General features: G+C 54.0%; 1 protein-coding gene and 1 pseudogene across 9 annotated transcripts in view; one reads left to right on the top strand and one right to left on the bottom strand.

Annotated features, from left to right (window-relative positions):
* LOC120600635 (arf-GAP with GTPase, ANK repeat and PH domain-containing protein 1) overlaps positions 1 to 22,201 on the bottom strand; it is a 317,727-nt gene that overhangs the window by 119,222 nt on the left and 176,304 nt on the right. The window lies entirely within an intron of this gene.
* LOC120601831 (uncharacterized) lies at positions 9,015 to 9,133 on the top strand (annotated as a pseudogene).

The raw sequence follows: 22,201 nt of genomic DNA, 5'->3' as shown, positions 1-22,201 counted from the left end.
GGGGCTGGGGTGCGGGTAGGGGTGGGGGAAGGCGGGCCGGAGCGAACAGCAAGCGCCTCATCACAGCCCCCGACGCGGCTCTGGCGGGGACGCGGAGGCCGAGCGCACGGTGCCGGGCCGAGGGGCCAGGGCGCCGCCATCCGGGGTGCTCGCCGTCAGCCATTCATTCTTTCCAATCGGGCATCAATGTTCAACGCGCACCCCCCAAAAATATGTAACCCGAGCAATAATGATAACAATCTGCAGTGTCTCTGAGCGCCGGCACGTGACGTATGAGTCAAAGCAGCGGTTTCGCTCCTCACTTGGGGAGCTGACAGGCATGACTGCAAAGGGATAAAATAACACTCCGCGCGCATAAATATCCAGCAGCCCGCGCCGGACTGATGGGCCAGGAATGGATTCTCAGCTATCATTCCGGCAGACAGGCCCAAGGACACTCATAACTTACTTTACAATCATTTAGTTTCAGCTCAAGTGGAAAACGTGACAACTTATCTCTGCTGACAAGATGCCATATCGAACCTTACAATTAACTCTCCTCCGATTATCTGCCCAGGTGATCATTAGCTGGGCCGTTTTTGATGAACTGTTGCAGGGAGCTTGCCTCGCTGAGCGCCGACCCTGCCAGGTGTGTGGATCGGTTTCTGATACCCCGGCGGACACGCGAACAGCCTGGGCCCCGTGCGTGTGGCCCCCAAGTGTCTGGAAATGTGTCCGCCTTGTGGGGGAGCTGACCTCCTTCCTGCACTGTCCCTGCCACGGTTACGTCCGCAAACTATGCTATCGACGCATCTCCGGACGCGCCTCCCCCACCCCCAGCACGGGCAGACGTCCGGCCCTTCCCCAGACCCGCGGTCTGGGTCTCGGGGGGCCATGGGCCCTCTGGGAGGACACCTGCCCCGGCCCTTCCACAGCGGGCTTGATTCGGAGAGGGGACACCAAGAATTTGCCGCAGGGAGCTGCCCACACGGTCTGGAGGAGCACTAAGAGGTCCCGAGGGCTGGCTGACTGTGAATTTCCTATATGTTGATTAAAGACACAAAATGCTTTACAATGCACGTTCACAAGCAGCGTGCTCCTCTCTGGGAAAAAAGCAAAGGAAAATGGACCAGGATGGTGTGTGCACATCAGCTCTCCTCTCTCGTTTCGCATGTACCCTAACTTACTCGTTTGTCAGTATTAAGAACAACATATTACCAAAAAACAAGCAAAAAAAAATCTTTTTTTTTTCCTGGTATTAAAAGAATTCAAGATGATCAAAGATAGGGCTGTTTGTCAGTGCTGGGCGGGGGCGGGGGCTGGGTTGAGGGCTAAGACCTAAAAACTCCAGACGAAGTCGATGCCGGCGCCAGCAAATTAAAACGCGCTTCCTCTGAGACCAGGCCAACAACACAAAGCTCATTTGGGTCTTTAACACGGGCTCTGTTCCTTCTGAAGCTCGGAGGGCTGTGCAGGCCGGTAAATAAAGGACAGGCCACCTCTGCCATCCAAGGAAATCGCAACATCCGGCCTCCGTTAGAAGGTGAGCGTGAAGTGAAGTTCAAAACCTCGCCCCTTCCCACAGCCCTTTTGACGGCAGCTTTCAGCAGGAGGAGGCTGACTTGAATCCCCATCTGTGAAGATGTTTCAGAGCCGGGCACGTTGCCGGCCTCCCTTTGCCGCTCACGGCCCTCACGCAGAGGTACACGGTGTCAAAGGGGCAGCGGGGACACCACGGGGGGTGAAGGAAGATGACAGGTGTCGGGGTAAAGGAAGAGACAACACAGTGTTGGACTGAGTTACAATGGTGGGGGAGAAGGCAGAGGGAGAGGGTGGGGTGGGAGCGAGAGAGAACCTGGGGAGAAGCGTTTCTTCCCTGGGACCTTCTGATTATTCCAAGGTGGCTCTGTGGGTGCAGCTGTGAAGCGGGGACTTTAGGAAACAGGATCTTCGTGTCCGTTTCCAGCCCTTGCTGAAATATGTCTCATAAAGACTTAAGAAGGAACCAGCACGGATGCTGATCGCTAATTAGGGTTTCTTTCTGAAGCCATAAGAACATCCTACAGCGGACTATGGCAATGGTGACACATATCCTGAATGCACCGAAAAACTACTGAGCTGCGCGCTTTAAATAGGTGAAGTGAATGTTCTTTGAGTTCTAGCTAAATAAAACTGTTTTTTTAAAGAAACGAATTAAGGAGTGGTCATCGTGTTAAACACTACAAAGCGATCAAAGATGACGACGAAGCCAGCGGGGCGGTTTACTGACATGTCAGGGCAGAGGGGCAGGGGGCCGGGGGACACGCAGAAGCTCGAGCTGAAGGCCATTCACGAGACCTGGGCCACAAAGCTGAGTTTGAGAGGTGACTGCTGTGGCTGCCTGGGCCTCCCGCCACCTGCCAGGATCCGGCCCTATGCCTCAGACCAACGGCGGGCCCTGGAATCTTCCGTCTCCCCCGGCTCCTCCCCACCCGACAGGACAGAGCACACGCCCGTGTCCCTCTCAGGGCCCTGCATGTCCGCCTTCCCCCCAGTCACCCGCCTCTGCCCTCTCGCCTCTCGGGGCACCCCGTTTCCTTCGCCCCCAGCACCCTCTCGTCGCCTCTCCCTTCTCACCCACTGTGGCATCCACTCCCTGGTCCCCTGAGTTTTTCTCACACCTGGTGGCCAGCTTGCACCCCATACCATCACCTATCTGCTTTGGAAGTCAGCGTGGGGACACGCCAGGAAGCGACATGTAAGGGAACGCGACTCAGCGATTATATTTAAGGGTCGAAAATAAAACTGTTCTCTAGCTGAATTTTGGCTGAATGCAAGCTGCTCACAGCTTAGGTTAACCTGGTGGACGCCGAACACGGCGAGAGCATCCTGAGCGGCTCCGCCAGGTGGGAATGAAACCAGGGCCAGAGGTCCCCGCGCCTCTCCTGGTCACATGATCGGCCACAGCCACCTCTCAAGTTTGGTGCTTACGGCTGCTAAATTACAGAGACTGTTTCGTGCGGGCGGCTTCACCAGCCGAGCGGGCTGGGGAAGAGACTGAGTATTTCTAGAAAACTCAATTAAACAGAGACGTTAACTAGAGATATGATCTCTCTTTGATGGCGTAAGGCACCTGGCTTTAGAAACACGTTTCCAGTACAAGTCACACCGAGTCCAATTACCTACTGCTGCGGCTTTGGTCCTGCCGAGGCCCCCGAGGGCTCTGTCCAGGGTCCTGACTGTGTTAGGCGAGCGGGCGCTACCCCGTCCTTCTGCCATGTGCCCCTCGGTGCTGGACGACTGCCCGGCCGATGGACAGACACAGCCACTGACCAGTGTCGGCCTGCTAACTACAGAAGTGGACTCAACACAGTGCCCGTCCTGTCCTGCACGCTTCTGTTTGAGTGAGGAGATGCACACGCACGCGTGAACTCGCACACCCACATACCCATCCACGTTACAGGGGTGACGGGAAGTGCTGGGGCCAAGAATGGAGCCCAGAGGGCGATGGGGCATCTAGGTGGGCTGGGGCATCACTGCCGGCTTTTGGCCTCCTTTAAGCCTGAAAACCACGCAGCTACGAAAGTAAAGAGCAATCGAGGTTTTTAAACCAAGAATCATCCAAGCGAGTCTACACAAAACACTCTCAATGCAGAACTGCAAACAAAACGTACTGATACAAAAGATTCTGAATTTAGAGGAAAAAGTTTTGATAACTTAGGAACGATCTTGGGAAATTTAAATGTGCCACCATTAAAAGTGGACAAACTACGGGGTCGATGACAGCCAGCTCACCCATTCCTGCAGCGGTGGGGCATTAGGGCCCGGTGACCTCCTGTCCCCCGGGACTAGGAACGCTGGCCCCTCAGCCCCAGCAGACACTGAACCCTCTGCGTGCCTGTGATTTGCTCTGTGGATGTCTCCCCCACGTGGTGGTGCCCCTTGAGGTAACATTATTATGGGTGCCCAGAGGCCACCTGGCACCAAGCATAGGTGCTCAGTAAAAAGGTCTTTCAAATAAAGACGATTCCAAGACACAAACCGCAGCACAAAGAAAATAACGTAAATGCGAGTAAAGCCTTTGACTGTCAGAGGAAACGAAAATTCAATCTATCTACAATTACATATTTAAGACCTGGAGGTTTTAAATACTATTTAAATAGCAGCTTTAAAAATCTGTATTAAATATCCTCACAGTTTTGGGTACTTTGGAGAATAAATTATTACTATATGAAGGTGATAAATTATATCTTCTTTGAAAAAAGATCTCAATCTCTCCTGGGCCTCCCATGTGGTCTTTTGCTATGTTTGAAGTCGACAGTGTTTTGCTCATTTATTTTTGGATGAAACCAGACGCTCATTTGCAAAGTCATAGGATAATATGTTGTGAACATTTAAAATCGTACTTGAAAAACCTGCTCTGTGTTATTTCGCTACTCTCTCCTACACCACAGGACAGGAGGCTTGATTATGAAAGGGTGCCCTTGTGGTCTCCAAGCCTTTATTAAAGGTGGGTGGCAGGCCAGTCAGGGGCGTGAGTGACAGCTCTGGGGTATCAGGTGCCTCAAACGGAAGGCCCAGCTACTTGAAAGGGAGGCCCCACCGGTCTCAGAACCTCTGTTTCTTTCCGCCACACCTGGGCCCTAACAATCACCCCAGTCACTGGGCCTGAGGCCACGGGGTGGGACGCCCTCGCTCCTTGAGCTGCCCGGCCCACGTGGCAGCTCTGAAGGGCTGGGCGCCCCTGGTTACCTGCCCCCCCCCCAACAGTGGTCTCGCATGGCAAACCCTGGAACGGAAAGAAGGCGACCGCTCACGCCCACAGGTGATGAAGCTCGTCACTTAGGAGCCTGACCTTGAACTCGCGCCCAGGGAGCGTGTGCACGTGTGAGAGCACACCCAGACGCCAGTGCTGACTGGGGGGGTCAGCACCCAGCACCTGCCTGTGGGAGGCGCGCCTAGGGCCTGGGGAAGCAGCAGCAAAGGGAACAAAGGTGTCACGGGTTTAGAAAACAGACACAATTCGCAGTGCAAAAACCGAACGGACCAACCCGACTATGATTCTACATCACGGGCACAAGAGGTACTCGAAATACACTCATCTGAATTTGCGTCGTGAGCTGCCTTGGGAACTTGCTCTAGACCTGTATGACCTTCTAACAAAATAAGTATTTTTGATAAAAATATAGAAGAAAAAAAGCCCCCACATTTAAATCTGAGGATATTTGTCCTATGCATTTTTTTAAAGTATGAGATGACTTTTTCCCCAGCCCCTGAAAAGATAACGTTTCTCTTTCCTGCTGTTTTAGAATTTTCCTAACCTGCTGCTGATGAGTACTAACTGTGCTCCGTATTTCACGCGGAGTCCGAGGCCGGGGCTAACCTCTAACTCCTCTGGTCTGAGAACTAGGCATCGTCCCCCGGCTCCTGTCCCCGGCTGGTGGCCGGTGAGCCCCGCTGCAGCGTGCTCTCTAGAATAAAGGAGTGCAGACGTGACGGCCATCTGCCCGCCGGACACCGGGACCGATCCGCTGTGGCGTTACTGGGAGGACGCCGACGGCCTTCCGCTTTTGACTACGCCATGCAAATGCCGTATTTAAAATGTTTGCCGGGTCACAGATACGTGGCAGCAGTGACAAGGTGGCTCGAATCAGACGGCCAATGAGCAGGTCAGAGTAAGTTGTTCTGTTAAGATTTCTCTTTCCTGCAAAGGAGCCCGGTGCTTCCCGACGCTTGGCCAGCTCCAAGTTCTGGTGGCATAAGAAGTGCCCAGCGCACGAAGGGGCTGGCAGGCGGGGCGCACGCGAGGCGTGGGATTGGATCACCCAGGACTCACCTGGGGGGTGCTGTTGGTTTACGCTGGCATCAACGAGCGGGCCTGTGGACCAACAGAGGCGCCACCTACGCTCCCGAGATGAACGAGCTTAATGAGCGGACGCTGATCCTGCTTTGCCTGGAATCACCCGGCTTGTGCCCGTCCCCGGCATAATTACCATCCTGTGCTCACCACAATCTTAATCCCACTCTGTGGTCATTTCCAAAAATGACAAAAAGACACAGTTCAAAGGAAGTGTCATAATTAGGGCCGTTACGCTTTGGAAAAAGTTAAGAGGTCGGATGAAAGCTGAAAAGCCGCTCTGAAAACCTGCCCTCGAGTGCTCCGTGCCACCGAAATCTTGGGGCGATCCCACGTCGGCCTCAAACCCAAAACACGCCTGGGCCTGGGAAATGCCGGAAAAGTCTGGAACACGACAGACGACTGTAACTTGCCTGAAAATCTGTCGGATGTTAGACTTGGGATAACGGTCTGTCCCAGGAACCCCGGGGTGACACCGTGAATAATATCTTCATCCGAAGCCGCGGCCCAAAGATCATCGCCTTTCTGGAGCGTTGTTTAAAGCACAGCTTTCTCCGGCAGTTTAATAATTCTGGCCCAACCAGCGGCTCTCCTGTTTGCCTTCTCCATTTTTCTGAATGAGAAATCGTTTGGAGCGGAATCTCCAGAATTAATGATGGTGTTTTAAAAACTAAGATTAAACTTACTTCTGACAAAAAGCAATTACTAATTCAGCATTCCTTCTAGAACATCCTTTTTAAGCAGGAGCTGACTTCATTTGCACCATAATAGCTTTATCGTGTTACTTCTACCACCGTCTTGGAATTTGGGCTTTGTCCCGGCAAGAAATAAAATAATACCATAAAACACTATGGAATAAAGTGCGCGGAGATCCTGGGCTGGATCTGCCTCGAGTTTAAAGCGTTTTCTTTATTGTGGCTAAAATTTCGTCAATACAGTTCAATCAGATACTATGGTGGATCTTTGGGGAAATTGCTGTGAAATAAAATGAAAGATAAGATTGTGTCCCAAACATAATAACTGACATTTTTCTCTTCTTCCTGAAGCAGGAACCCAGCGCCCTGTGGCTGATGGAAGGGTCAGTGGCGGGCGCCGCAGCCCCAGCCCAGGCGTGGAATCTGCAGCTTGCTATTCATCAAAGAATCGCTCATTCCCACTCTTCCCGACTGTGCCTTTTATCCCCTGGGGTGAGGGTAAAAGAAATGACTGCCTGCCAGCCTCCCAGACCAGGATGGGGCCCCCTCCCCGCCTCTGCACCCCGTCGGCCCCCACTCCCCAGGAATATGCTTCTTATCCTCTTCCGCCGTTCCTGACCAGCTTTCCAACCATCCACAATTTTCTCTTAAATACGCGCTCGCCAACTGCTGCTGCCCACACACCCTGCCACGTCCTCCGGCACAGGGGCCGGGACCGCTGACTGTCCCCTGCCCGTCTTTGGGATGCCAGGGCTTGCCGGGGCGGGGAGAGACTTTGTGTCCTCGCCAGGAGGGCAGGCTTTCCGGGCACTCTGGGCAGAAGACTGGAGAGAAAGGGTCATTTCCTCCACGTTTATCCAGGCACCCGGGGGCTGCCACCCAGGTCAGACCGTCTCCCCATGGGCCACGGTCCCCAGCAAACACCTCGCTCTCCAGCTCCCAGCAGGTGCACGGCTGTCGGCAGCAGCTCTGCCGCCATGTTCTCTCTGATGCCCCGGGTCACGGAAGGAAGAAACAGGTGTACGTAATTTCTTCCGTGAAATTCAAGTTCGTTTTCTAATTCTATACCTGGGAGTTGTTCTCGGGTGAAGGCATCCCTGCCTTTCCCAGCAGCCCCTTCCGATCTGCGGGAATCAGACTCTGACCTTGGGACTGCATTTGTCTGAAGGACAAGAACGGCCCACAGGCCAGGGATGCGGCGTGGCCGGGCCAGCTCAGCTCTGCCGGGGGTGTGAGCAGCTCGGGCAACTAAATGGACTTGGCTCTTAATTTATGAGGACGGGGGAACTGGCAGAGAGAAGATGCTGATGTCACCGAAAAGAGCATGGCGCTGCTAAGCTTAATGTGCACGATGGGCGTGAGGATGCGGTTTGGCGGGCACGCTCGCCCTGGGAAACCCTGACGGCCCAGGAGCTCAGGGGCCTTAAGCCGATCTGCTCAACTGCGGAGAAAGAACGGAACGTGGTGCGGACGCAGCGCCGCAGAGGCGGAGACGGGCGGGCGAGGGCCGCAGGATCTGCAGCCCCGACGCCGCTCTCCGGAGCGCTACGGCGACGGATCCCACGAACTCAACTACAACGCAGGTTTCCGGGAAGCATTTAAAATGGACTCGCCTATATCTGACATCACACGGGGTCCTTCTCCAAAACAAGCCTCGCCTTTCGAGCCGGGCTCGCGTGGGCAGGGAGAGGGGGCTGGGCCGCGCCGGGCTCGGGCAGACGAGACGACTCACCGAGTGCTGAGCGTCACGGTGTGCTCGCTATCACGGAACCCTGAGCTGTGACCCATCCTGCCCCCCGACACCTCAGGCCTGTGAACGATCCTGCTTCCTCCTCGAGCGATGCCCGCTCTGCGGAGCTTCTGCGCAGTGCTACCTGGCTGCTCTGAACCGGGCTGGGTCTTCCCACGGCTCTGTGACGCTCCTCACCGTGGGGCAAGTGGCAGAACGGGGGCAGGGACCCAGGTGTCCTGGCCGGTCTGACGCTGGCCTCTCCCACACTGCTGTCTGGCCTCATCCTCAGAGCCCCGAACACCTCCTTTGCTCTTGGCAGTTCTGGTCTGTCACCGCCGGTCAAGAGATACTTTCTTCCATCGCGAGGCCTCCCTGCTCTCGCTCTTTTGATAAATTTAAGTTTCAAACTGAGTATGTCCGCTGCAGAGCACAAGTGGAAATTCTCCAATGTCCATTTCTTAATTTGGGTTCTAACTCCAGAATTCATTGTTGAAAATTATTTAAAGTTTTTTTCATGAATAACGTGTATTCATTGCTGAAAGCAGCAGGAAAAAACTGGAAATCCTGTATGTGTGCCCGCCCTTCCACACACGTGTGCAGGTGGGGTACTCAGGTGGGTACTCAGGTGGGTACGCGGGCAGCTCCGCCAGCCCACGGCTCAGGCCTCCATCTGTGTATCGTACAGCTGAACCTCACCAGCTGCGTGACCTTGGCAAGTGATTCAAATGCTCTAAAACTCAGTTTTCTCATTTAAAAATAAGGATAATAATAAGTGTACGGCCATGCCACCCTGAACACGCCCCCTCCTGTCTGATCTTGGAAGCTAAGCAGGGTCGGGCCTTGTTAGTACTTGGATGGGAGACCACCTAGGAAGACCAGGTGCTGTAGGCATAAAAATAAAACAAACAAACAAACAAACAAATAAATAAAATAAGGGATTGTAAGCAGACAAGGTCCTTGCAATCAACGGTTGCCTCGCCTAAAAAAATAAAATAAATAAATACGATAACAGTAGCCCCCCACTGAGTTGTACGGGCCAGGCATCCAAGGTCAGCACGTGGCAAATAATAACACTCAGCTCGTCAAACCATGCTCTACACCTGGAGGGAAAGCCCACCGGGCAGATGTTGGCCGAGACAGACCCTGTCCTAGGACTTGGGGACAGAGATGTGGGCTAGACAGAGTCCTAACCCTCAAGAAACCGCAAGTCCAGTGGGGGAAGATGACATCATGAAATGAATGGTCAAGCACAAAGCAAGTTCGAAGGTGATCAGAGGTGTGGAGAGAGCGAGGCTGCAGAGAGGGCTGTGGTCATGGGGTCTCCTGCGTACGGGGAGAGGGTCCCCAAAACAGCACGTGAAAAAGGCCCTGGGGGGGGCTCACAGGACGGTGACGCTGGTTCACAGGACATCGACACTCAGCATTCACACGAACACCTCCCTAAGTTGCTACATAGAAGGCGACGTTTTCACGGCTCCAGGCCACGCTCTGGTCAGGGCTCAGCATCACCCACTCACCCAGCCCCCTCCCGCTGGTCACAGAGGTCGTTCTAACTTCTGAACTGTTTTAGAGAGTGGGAAGCCAACGCGTTAACAGCGGAAGCCAGTTACGACGTATCCAGTTTGGGGAGACAAAGAAGACCAGCGGCATGTGAACGAGAAGGGTTCACACCTTCCACACTGAAGCCTTAGTGAGAGGCTTTATTTTTTTTCAGCAAAAAGCTCTGCGTTTTTAATTTTTCTGAAATGCAATGTTTTATAACCAGGAAAAAATACAAAGTTATCACAAAAATTAAGGGAGGGAAATGGTCGTCAACTTGCTCTCTAGAAGAGAGCAGGTGAGCTTTACTAAAACAGGCTGGCACGTGCGTGACCGACGTCACGTCACACCGTGTTCTAGCCACGCGACAATGCCACATCCGTGTACGGGTGAGGCGCTTTCTACGCCGGTCCAATGACCATCCACGCTTCTACAAACGAAAGAATCTCAAAAACGAAAACAAAGCAGAATGAACGTAATTTTAAGGGAGAAAAGGAATGTTGTCCGAAAAAGGACAAACGATTTCTCTTTTTAAAAGAACCATCCATGAACTTGTGTGACGGGGTCTGCTCACTGATACTTCGGTCTCCGGCACCGCCGGGGCCCACGGTGGGGAGGCGGGTGGGAGTACCGGGTGCCGGCCGCCCAGGAAGCGACCCGACCCCTCGACCGCCGCAGACGGTACCACGGGACGGTAGCTCTTCCAGAGTGTGGGGTGGCTGGATGCGCGGGCTCACACACCTCGCCTGGGGGCCTGGCCCGCGCGTCTGTCCTGGGTAATGGGGATGGCTGAGCTGCTGTTCTGGGGGATGGGGCGCTTACTTCACCTTTTGCATGAATGCAAATCGTGGTGTGAAGTGAAGGTCAACACACCTGGTTCGAAGTGGACAATTAAACTTAAAATTTCAAAATACATGAAATGATTCTACTTTTTAATTACGTTACACAGAGAAAGTATTTCTAAAGTAGAAATGCTTGTCTCGGTTATAATTTCGCAGTCCAGCTAGGGACTACTTATTTTCAAACACTACGAAAAACAGAGTGCCCATCGCAAAAGATGACCGAGAAGGTTGTTAACTTGACTAAATGCTGCAGAGAGAGACGCTCGTGAGAGCTGAATTCTTGAACTAGCACCAGAATTTGGAAAGATCAGGTGTGGGAACTGTTATGATGTGTGTTTCAAAAATAGTAAGCCCCCAAACTGTGCTTTAAATGAAATGATAATTGTTTTCCTGTAAATAAGTATCCATTTTAGGAGACTCTGACATATACACAGAAACGCTGCCCTGCAGATGTAATAAGATTTTTAAATCCCGTTGCAGAAGTAATGTAGCAATTAAAATAGCATTTATAACTAAATATGTTTAAATGTTTCTTCATGTAAGAGAGTAAAATTTTAAGTCATTTAAAATAACCATCTGTTTCCCCATGATATAAAATTTTTAGTATCATTGTATAATTAATATTAATATCGCTTTCTGTTAATAATCTTATCTGTCAGATGATAAAGATGTAGTGAAAGCTACGTTCATGGAAAGAAGTTTAAGAATGCGAAGCCAAGGTAATATACAAATGCTAATGGAAATAATATAGAGAGGGTTGAAGAACGATCCTGATCAACCTTCACAGCTATATCCATCCATCCATCCATCCATCCATCCATCCATCCATCATCCATCCATCCATCCATCCATCCATCCATCCATCCATCCATCCATCATCCATCCATCCATCCATCTGCATCCACCTCCAATCCATCCATCCATCCATCCATCCATCCATCAGCCAGCCAGCTAGCCATACAGCCAAGCCATCCACCTATTCACCTACCTACCTACCTACCTGTCTCTTCCTAACCATCTCACAATTACTTGTGTTTTTAGAGCCACTCCCCTCCCACCCTCACTTCCTTTCTTCCTTCCTGGTACCTAAAAATTTTAAGCCGTTTTGCAGGGTTTTCTACAATAGGAAGCAAGGGCGGGATCGAAAAAGCTCTGACCGAACTGTATTCTAAAAACTGACAAAGGCACCGGGGAGGCAGCACGATTCAAGTTTCTTAAGCCATCTGATTCCTGGGTTCAGGACCTAAGCAAAACAGAAACGCAGAGCAAATATTTTCCTGGCCGAAGAGCGCTATATAACCATGAGAAAAGTCCTACATTGCTTAAAAATATGCAATGTTATCACATCAGAAGTTTTAACGTTACCAAAACAAAAGGTCACTTCGAATTTTCTTTCCGGATGGAGCAGCATCACATCCTTTTGACAAATTTTTGCAGACTACTGTACACATGATTAGATGCTGGGTAGTAAGTGGTGCTTTCTATCTTTAAAAAACTTACCCTAAAATTGAAAGTTTACAACTAAAGCTGTAGGGACCAGACCAGACCAAACCAAAACCAAAGAAAGCAGCAAAACCCCCCTGGAGAATCATGGGTAGCCTGGCGGTGGGCCGCCCCCTCTGTCCTCATCCGCCTCTGCGTCCTGCCCCTGCGCCGGGCGGCGACCCACACAGACTCGAGAGTCACCTGTACCAACGCATCATTCTCCTAGAGAACAGACGGCGCTGCTCTGCCCGGGCTCAAGTGCAAAGCGTTTTGGGTCCTTCCTCTTACCTGCCCCGCCTGCTCTAAGTCTCCTTCCTTCCTTGACGCCTCGCCTGCAGCTACTTCCCCCTGCTACCACCTGCAGAGCACAGCGCCCCGGACAGCCCCGCCTCTCCTGGCCTTCGCACGCACAGTCCCCTCTGCACAGGACGGCCAGCTGCCCTCCGGCCTGCCGAGTTCTCGCAGCACCTAAGGCCCCACTGACCTGTCCGTCTTCTCCGGGGTCATTTCCAACACAGCCGGGGCCCCCCTGCACCTGATCCAGTTACTATGGATCTGTTAACCGACTGACTGACCGAATGAATGAATGGCTTTTCCAGTCTTAGCTGAAAACACTTAGTAATTCGCGCCTTCGCGCAAGGCCTGATCAGAATGCGAGCGGGGATGTCCCGGCGCCCCTGCTTCTCCCCACCTGACAAAGTGTATTTCAGTCCGTTTGCTTATTGATTATGTGTCTCCTCTCCTTGCCCCCTCCAGAGACCTGGAAATTCTATTTTGATCCCTGCTGCCCTACCCGGCCCAGGGCAGTGGCTGGCGCGATGGCGAGGGGTCAATAAATATTTGTGGGGTACAGAGAGTTAAACGTGAAATTGAATGAGTGCTGCGAGGTGGACCTAACTGCATCGTCCCTACTCGGCTCAGCACCGATTTTACTTATGATTCTAAGATGGACTGAGGTCACCCAAGGGGGGAAGCTCGATTCTGAACTCTGTTAACTATTTTAAAAAACGTACGTGTTTCCGAGGTGAATGCTGGAAAGCACGCGTGCGCACGCTCGCTCGCTCGCTCCACGCAAAGCCTTTTATTTAAAACAAACAAACAAAATCTTAAAATTTCAAAATTCATCACGTAAAGCTGGAGGAAGCCGTGGGGCGCATTCTGCACGCCCATCATGCCGCTGTCACCACGTGGCCCATTCTCCTTTGGGGACATTGTAGTGGACAAAAACAAAACGAGGTAATTTCAGACAGAACAACACGGCGGCGGGACGGGAGGGGGCGGGCGACCGCTTCTGACTGGGGAGGAGACAAACAGGCAGGGGCGCTGTGCCAGCCAGGTCTCCACGGAAGGAAGAAAGGAAGTCTGGGGGCGAGGCAGACGGGGAAGCGGGGGGGCCATCAGGGGCGGAGCGGACAGGAGGGGCTGGGCCACGAGTGACCTGGATGACTCGCCACATCCTCGCAGAGGGTGGGCGGGAGCCAGGGAGAGGGACACTGGAGGAGGGGGTGGGAGACCGGACAAAGGTCAGGGGCCCGACCAGCTGGAGTCTTGCTGGCCAGAGATTAAACATCCACGTGCGGGAGGAAGCCACCAGAGCGCCGTGGGCAGGGGGACGGGGGGCGGGCTGGCAATCTGAGTCATCTCTGCTTTTTTAAAGGATGAGTTTGGTGCAGTTTAGGGAGGCGAGCGTAAGCAGCAGGCGATGAGCCACGGCTGCAGTGGAACCAGGTGGACTCGGAGCAGGGCAGCGGGCAGCCCAGCAGGCACACTGGGAAGGCAGGTGGAGAGAGCCGGTGACACGGACCGATTCTGCGAGGTGAGGGAAGGGCCGAGGATCCTGTGTTTGTGGCCTGAGCTACTGGGAGGACGCGACAGAGCGAAGGCGGCTGAAAACACAGATTTTCAGAGTGAAATCTGGAGTTCTGCTTTGCACATGCTGGGCGCGAGGCAGTCAACAGCCTTCCAAGTTCAACGGAGGAAAAAGTGGGCAAGGCGGGCGTGTGAACTTGAGCGTCCCCTATGTTTAGCGGGTGGTCAGGCCCACCCAGGGAGGGCATGCCACGAGAGGACAAGGCCAGGTCCTAAGCAATGTCGATGACCTGGGTCTAGGGGTGGGGGCAGGTGATTGAGAACAGCAGGGAACCCCAGAGAACGTGCCATCAGAGAAGCCAACAGGAGAGTTCTGAGCAGGATGAAGTGGCCGTCACTTCTCAGAAGTCAATGCCAAAGGGAACCAAGGTGCCCGGGACAGACGGGGTGGACAGGTTGGCCACCTGGGTGACAGCAGAGTTCGCTCAGTGTTGGGTGCAGCAGACAGCGGGAGGGGTCAGATGGGTCAGAGAGAACGTGGCCACCGAGTGACCAGAGACTGTGAGGACAGCTGTCTGGGAAGCACGGGAGTGTGGGAGGCAGGACAGCTGAGAAAGGGAGAGCAGAAAGTGGAAGTCGCCAGAGGAAGAAGTCTGAAATAGTCACTTAGAAACGTTACATTGTGCCGTACGACTTCACGCTATTTTGTGTCAAAGCTGCTCTTCCTGCGGCTTGGACCCCCTGCTCCTGGCTCAGCTCTCTGAACGCCTGTGGAATAAGGCTGGTGCTCTCACTCGCGGCCGCCGTTGGCACATACGGTCACCCCCCCTGCCGGGAGAGTAGCCCTTAGCCCTGGCTGCACAGTGAAAGCCCCTGGGGACCTTCCCGTGTCCCCGCCCGAAGCGCATCACCAGCCCTCGGCCCCAGGAACCTTCCAGAGTACGACGTGCAGCCGGTTTGAGGCCCTGCCCAGGGCCCCTGGCCCCTATTCTTCAGTCCCTCCCCACGTGATGGGGGTGTCCGACCCTTCTCTAGCCCTCCGCACCTGCTTATTCACCCAAATCCTCCTGCAAACGTGGCCCCACGGCCTCTCAGGGCCCAGTGGGTCCCCCCGGCACAGGGGCAGACCAGCTGCGCCAGCTCTGCCCACCGAGGTGGGCGCCCTGTTCTACCTCCATCCGCCTGGTTTGCTGAACCTGAAGTCAGGGATTTTATCTCCAAGCCTCGCTTTGTCAGCCTAACTCATTCTGCGGCCTCTAAATCTGGAGGGTGTCAAGGTCGTGCCTGTCAATGTGTGTCATCCACACGACCTCACACAGGCAGCAGACAGATGCACCCAACATCCAAGGCCACCAGGTCCCTGATGGGGGCCTGCCTGCCTTTATGCTGCAGCCTCGGGGACGGCGAGTGTGGCGGTTAAGGGAACAACACGGTGACCTTAAGACAGAACCTGAGGCGGAGTCCAGCCTGCGACCGGCCTGCTGTGTAACTGTCCTCTTTCTCTGTTTCCATCAGTCCTCACCCCGCCGGGTTCTCGTGCTTGGAGTGGCGAGCGTTTGATGGGTGTCACGTCATGTCACAACCGACAGCAGCAGCAGGACTGCCACCGAGTTGACCGCGTCTGCTTTGGGGGGTGGTCTGCGAAGCCGCTTAAAGTCCACTATGGACGAGGCACCGCCTTGGGCACAGGCTTCCTTTTTTTTGAGAAGGACACTGGATTCACGGTGGGCTATGGCAACGGTGGGGACCACAGGGCCCAAGTCTTCGCTGTCCGGGTCACAGTTCCATGACCTTGGCATCGGCGCTGACAGTTTGGGTCAGATTATTCTTGGCAGTTGGGGGCTGCCCTAGAGATGTTTAGTAGCATCTCTGGCTTCCACACACTGGGTGCCAGTAGCACGTACCGCCCCCAGTAGTGACAACCCAAAACGTCTCCGGACATCGCCAAATGTCCCCGCTGGGCTCAAAATCGCCCCTGGTTGAGACCCACTGGTCTAAATGAAGACACTGACAGACGTGACCTGGGTGCCACGGCAAGTGGCAACGGCATCCTTCTCGACCGCCTGTTTAAAAGGGTTTCTAGACTTTGCCGGGCCAAGCGAGCATTGCTGGCCTTCAGGCACGAAATCCACGGCTCCCGCTCTGAGGCTGGGCCAGCGAGTCCCCTGGTCAACACCCGCTGCTAGAAATAGCAGATCGGAAGGAACTAAGGAGACAAAGTACAAAGTACAAAGTTCCGATCGGGAGGAAGGAAAACACAGCTCCCCCCACCCCCCGCCACCCCCGTGGCCAGTTACCCCAGGAAGCTCCTGCTTTCTCCTCGGAGCCACGCAGAGAAGGGAGCCAGGGTCATCCCTTTAATTAGGTGACTAGCCGGTGAAGGGAGCGGACGGCGGCTCAGACAGAGTGCCCGGCTTTGAGAGATGAGAGCCCATGAGCCCCTTAACACTGCGCTAAGCTGAAGTTGACGACAAACCCCAGGGAACGGTTTCTGAACGCCAGCCAAGATTCGGGCAGAACCAGTGAAAAAGGACAAGTTCAGGATAAGTGAGTGGAGAGAAAATGTGCATCTGCGCTGCATGTCCGTAAAAAGCAAGCTTTATAACAAAACAAGCAAATTTCGTGATACGCTGTTTTAAGTATTCATTCTTCTTTAAAAAAAAAAAAAGAAAGAAAAAAAAAAGAGGGAGAACTGTCAGCTTTGGAATCAGAAAGACCTGGGTTTGAATTCTGGCCACTTGCGAGGAGACGGGTCTTCAGGGCCTCAGCCCTCTGCACCTCGGGTGTCACGCGGGGAGAACGCGTCTCAGGAACCAGAGGCGGATGTGCAGTGCCTGACACGGGGGTGGCTGACGACAAGGACAGGCGCCTGTAGTCTCTCCTCCTCATTAACCCTCCCCCCGGCACAGATGACGCCTCCTGGTGAGAGACAGGGTCACACTGCCACCACCTGCTGGTCGCATACCGAAATTGTCAGCACACTATCCAGGGAGAGGAAGAAACGGGCTCAAACCGTGAAAGTTCAAATTGGTGAACGGAGGATAAACAGCCTGGGAACCCACAGCTGGAGCCTGCGCTCTGTGATCTCAGAGGCGGGGTGGCCGGCTGTCCTGGGCCGGCTCGGTGGGCGGGGAGACCCAGCAGGCAGGAGCCAAGCGGACACCTGCGTTTCTCACCTCTGTCACCGAAAGAGCCACGCGACGAATGTTCATAACGGGAACGTGTGTTTAGAAGTCAGCAACCACTCGAAGGCTTCGGATTCGCAGCCCACCGTCCACTCCCCGCAGATTCTGGCGGGAGGATGCGCGACGGAACGGGCGGAAGGAGGTGCGCATGCGCGCGCGTCGCCCGCAGCGGGCTGTGAAGGACGGACGTGGATTTACACTCGACGCCGACGGGGCTGGACGGCGGCCTGCTGGAGGCGGGCTCACGTGAAATGCTCGGTGTCATCTGAGGCGATGTGACAGGGACCGCGATGGCCAGTCGCTGCGGCGGGAGATTAACAGCCGGAGTGAAGCAATCGGGGCCGGGGTGGGGCCGGCAGAACCACCTGACAGTCAAGAGGCAGGCGGGGCGTGGCTGCCATGGCAACGGCCACGGGCCGAGGCCCTCGGGCCAAGGCTGGCACTCCCGGGGGGCTGACAGACGCAGGGGGGCCCTCGGCACAGGTGCGATGCCTCCCCAAAACGCATTTTGCCTTCCAGTGAGATATGACAACCCAGAGTGCTACAAATGGCCCCCTGGGGTCCCCTGTTAACCCACAGAGATGCTAAACCCCCGCTAGCCCTTCTGGGGAAAATTACCTATAGAGAAAATGATTAATAATAAAGAAGAAAATTCACAGGCTCCCCGTAAGATTCAAGAAAACCCTCAATCAGTAGTTGTTGCAGAGATAATTGTTCTGGACCTATCAATAAAGCTAAGCTGCCCCTTCATTGACTGCAAACACCAATTTCTTTCAGCCGGGATTATGAGTTGGTGTTCACGGGCTCGCTACCGCCATTACGGTGATAAACAGTTTAAACCACAACAGGCTCTGACGTGAAGATCAATTCTGGGCCCATAAAGAATCTACACAAGAGGTTCCAGGACAGGGATTTACAGCCACCCGTTTTTATTCTCTCTTGCTGCAAAAATTACTTCTGTCAAACACTTAGGAGAGTGAGGAAAAATGTAAAAAAATTAATTTTTCATGTGCTACGGGAACGGCCTTTTTCAATGCGGAAGCCCAAGATGAATATGTTTCTGCATTTAAAAAAATTACGCCGAGCAGCATGAGGTGCTTCTTTGACGAGGGGCCCAGTCCCGCGTGCTGCGAGCCAGCCGGCAGACAGCAATTTGAAACCCTGAACTGAGCTGTCTGGATTTTCTCCGAGGGCAGATGGGAGTCTCATGTTAGCAACGCCAAATTATATTAGACATTTAATTTTAAACCTCAGGTACTTCAATGTAAAACCTTACCACAGTAATAGTCATAAAGCGGTGAGACACTCCACTGCACAGAATGGATGCTCCCTTTCTTCCCCCCGTAATTTAACCAGAACCTCCTGTTTTGTAGTTCTGCACACTACAAAGTGATCTATCTAATTAGGAGTTGCTCGCAGCTGCTTAAAAGACAGAAGCCCCCAGGGAGCGTGTGCATCTAGAAGGGGAGACTTTGAAAAGTTCTCTGGAGCCAAAGTCTTAATTTAGCGTGGACGAGGGGGCAGAGAAAAATGGAATCCTGATGTTGTTATTATTACTGTGTTTTACAATAAAAGCGTGGGACAATGGGAAGACATATTCACTAACGCACGGGCATTTGAATTCAAAAGCTGCTCAGCCTCTCCCATCCCTGCTGCTAGCACAGTGTAAGCTTTTTATGACTCGGAACAGCCAAACCGGAGGCTTAGGGGAAAAAGATAAAAATGATTAAAAAAAAAAAAGAGGGTGGGGTTTGGATCAACTGCAACTTAACAAGGAAAAGCATGGCAGAAACCTCTTAATCCTATTTGTTTCTTTTGTGATTATTTTCCAAGGGAAATGTTGGTGAAGGGAATGTTGATGTGAAGTCTTGAAATCCATTCCTACATGTGTTTTCTTGAAGTCGCCTGTCAGAGCCCGTGCCCTGACGATCATTAGAAATGGCTCTGCATCTGGCCGGCTGACGAGTCGCTGAGGGCAGGGGTGCTCCCAGGAGGAGGCCAGGTCACGACCCTCACCACAGGCAGACAGGGCTGCCCAACCCTGAATCACAGGGGTCTTAGTAATATGCAGCTCTGATCCAGTAAGTCGTGGTTGGGGGCCTGGGACTCTGCATTTCTAGCCAACTTCCAGGGGCTGTCGGATACCACTCGGTCCGTGGACTGTGCTGAGAAGCAAGGGTTTTGAGGGGTGGATCTCAAGCGTCAGCAGGCAGCATCATTCCACGGAGGGCTGGTTGCCACACAGGCCCCTTTTTGGGATTCAGAGGATCTGGGATGGGACCTAAGAATCTGCATTTCTAGCCAGTTTCCAGGGGATGCCACTGCTAACTATATGAGAAGCATATCTTGAGAAGAGCTGACGTAGAGCCAAGGCCTGAAATCCGGCCACCTGAGCTTGCATCCCCACCCTTATCGGGATGTGACACGGGACAAGCGGCATTGAATCCTTATGTACCAGAGCCTACTCATCTGTAAAATGGAGCCAACGACGGTGTCCACTCCCGGAGAATCCAATGACGTCATCCGCGGGAAGTCCTCGCTCAACGTCAGCTCTCACTGTTGTCACCACGACTGGTTCCCTTTTCAACAGCACGCTGCGTCCAACAGCCCATCGACCCTTACGCAACACAGGCACGAAGAAAGAACCCTGAAAACCCACAGGAGCCATACTCATGTCCCACGTTCTGTGGGATTTCTGGACTGTGCTATTTAAAACAGCAGCCGTGAGCCTTCCCACGCGATGCTCCGAATTCCGCAGCGTTGGCTTCTTCGCGCCCGCCCTTCTCGTCTCTCGTCTGCGGCTCTCCGACCGACTCCTTCGCGTGGCCGCGGCTCCTCGGCGTCCAAGGTCACCTTCCCCGCCTCGTCTCTCGTCTCTGTCCAAGTTGCCTCGGTGCTTATGGTAACTTCCTCCTCCTGCGGCTTTGCACACAAAGAAGCCCATCCGGTCCCTTAGGCGCTGCTCGAGTTTGATTCTCTTTGGGAAGGCTGCCTTGATTCGCTCTGTCAGACCTTACGCTACCCGCACGATTTCAGCCGGGCCATCTCTGTCCATGCCCCACAGTGGGCTGCTTCCGGGGCGCAGCCTTGTGCTTTCGTCTCCCGCATTCCGGGTTCAAAGCTTTGTGATGTCAGGGGGCCTAACTGATCTGTAACGAACATAATGTATGAAGGAAGAACGGACAGCCGGGCGCAGTACTCGACGAGAAGCCACGGCACATTTAAAAGCGGCATTCGCACAGGTGAGCTCCGTCTCCCGCAGGTCCCTGATGAATACAGGGGTGCGGACCTATGCGAACAACTTCTGCGGGAAGACATGTCCGACCAGACTGAGGATCTGGAAATCAGGTCTGTTCAGGATCTGAGGGGTGCGGCGACGCCCCCCACACACACGCATAAGCGGACGCAAGGAGCTGGAAGCCGGGGGAAAGCCAGCGGGCGAGTCTCCTCTAGAGATGATCGCGCAGAGGGAAGTGTGTACAGGATGGAGTTCAGGTCAACACGCTGACTCCAATGCCTTTTCTATAAAAATGTTGTGTGTAGCGGGGGCAAAGACTGGGGTGATGGTCTCATCCGGGAATTTGTTCTAACCGCACCCTCTCCCCAACTGTAACTCCCACAGCGCGTCGGGAGCAGAACCTGAAGCTGCGCGAAGCAGGATGTGTTCTCGGCAAGTCTCCCGCAGAGGAGGGGAGCTTCGGGGGGCCGTGGCCTGACCGGGCGGGGCCGAGGCGGTGGGTGCAGTGGGCCCGGGGAGGCCAGCGTGGGGCCTCACACGTGGGAGCACGCCTTCCCTCAAGGGCGGTGACAGAACACACCCGCTCGGCTAGGAACACGAACCCTCATTGAAAACCCGAGCGTTTCAGGTATTTGATGATGAGCTGATTAAATGCGTGAACTGCCTGCTCCCACAGAAAGGGACTGTGATGACACCAGTGGATGTTCAGTTCGGAGACCGAGCCAGGGGTCGCGTGACACACGCACCCAGTGATGACACAAGGGAGGGGGGGACACACCCTTTCACCAGCTGAGAACACGGGCTCGCGGAGGTGCAGTGGCCTCCTGGGCGACAGGTGGGGGCCTCTGACTGGAGCGCAAATGAGCCAGGTGAGGGCTGTGAACGCACCGGTGGCCCGGGGCAGGGCACACCCGGTGGGCGTCGATCACAGCGATGTAGGGCCCCCTTCCCTGGGGCTCTCAAGGAGCAGTCGTGGTTTCGGATGAAAGGTGACAGCCCCAGGGAGTCCCTGAGGGCGGAAGCAGACCCTGGCTACCCACCGCGGCGCCTCCGGAACGCCGAGGCGTCCTCCGCCCGTTTGCTCTGGCCCCCAGCGTGTCCAGACCACGCTGCTCCGAGCTTCCTGGGAGTGGCCTCTGAGGCCTCCACGTCTCCTGCTCCCCAGGTCTGGGGACGGCTTTCTCTCCGGCCCCCGCGCGGAGGCGTCTGCCAGAGGAGCTGGAGTAACCGCAAATGCGGGCGATGTTTACCCAGAGCGAACGGCCTGTGGCAGCAGCTGGTGGGTCTACGGGGAAGGTCTGATGCCGAATCTTTTAATTAGAACAAATTATGCTAAAATTACTCTAAAACCCTGTCTGATAGATGACATACAACAGTGGGAATTCCTTTAAATACCGGTGAACAGGCCATCGACAAAGTGCCACAGGCAAAGCATTTGCGGCGAGCCGGGCTGGCCCGATGCTGCATAATTCATGTTTCTCACATACGTCACGTGGTCTGCAGTAGGCACACGTGTGTCCCAAGGAGCTGCCTCCAGTTATCAAAAAAAGGGGGGAGGGTGAGACCACCCAAAATTTAGAGGACGTACCAGGGATCTTAAAAAAAAAAAGATAAGGAGACAAATTACGGGTTTTCCTTTAAGGAGAAAACCCACAAGCAGTACAAACTGAGCACGAACGGTGGGAGTGTAGGCCGCGTCACGTAAGACGCGTGATCAGATCTGATGCCATCTGTCAGGGCTGCCGCCTCCTGGTCACGTGACCCTGAGTTAACCACCTGTCCTATCCGTGGCCTCACTTTTCAAATCTGTCAGGTGGGGGTGAACACCTACCCCTCCCTATACCAAACAGGAAGAAACAAG

Source organism: Pteropus medius, unplaced genomic scaffold, assembly GCF_902729225.1.
Source record: "Pteropus medius unplaced genomic scaffold, Ma_sr-lr_union100, whole genome shotgun sequence".
NCBI lineage: Eukaryota > Metazoa > Chordata > Mammalia > Chiroptera > Pteropodidae > Pteropus > Pteropus medius.
This window is presented reverse-complemented; position numbering and strand designations above follow the sequence as displayed.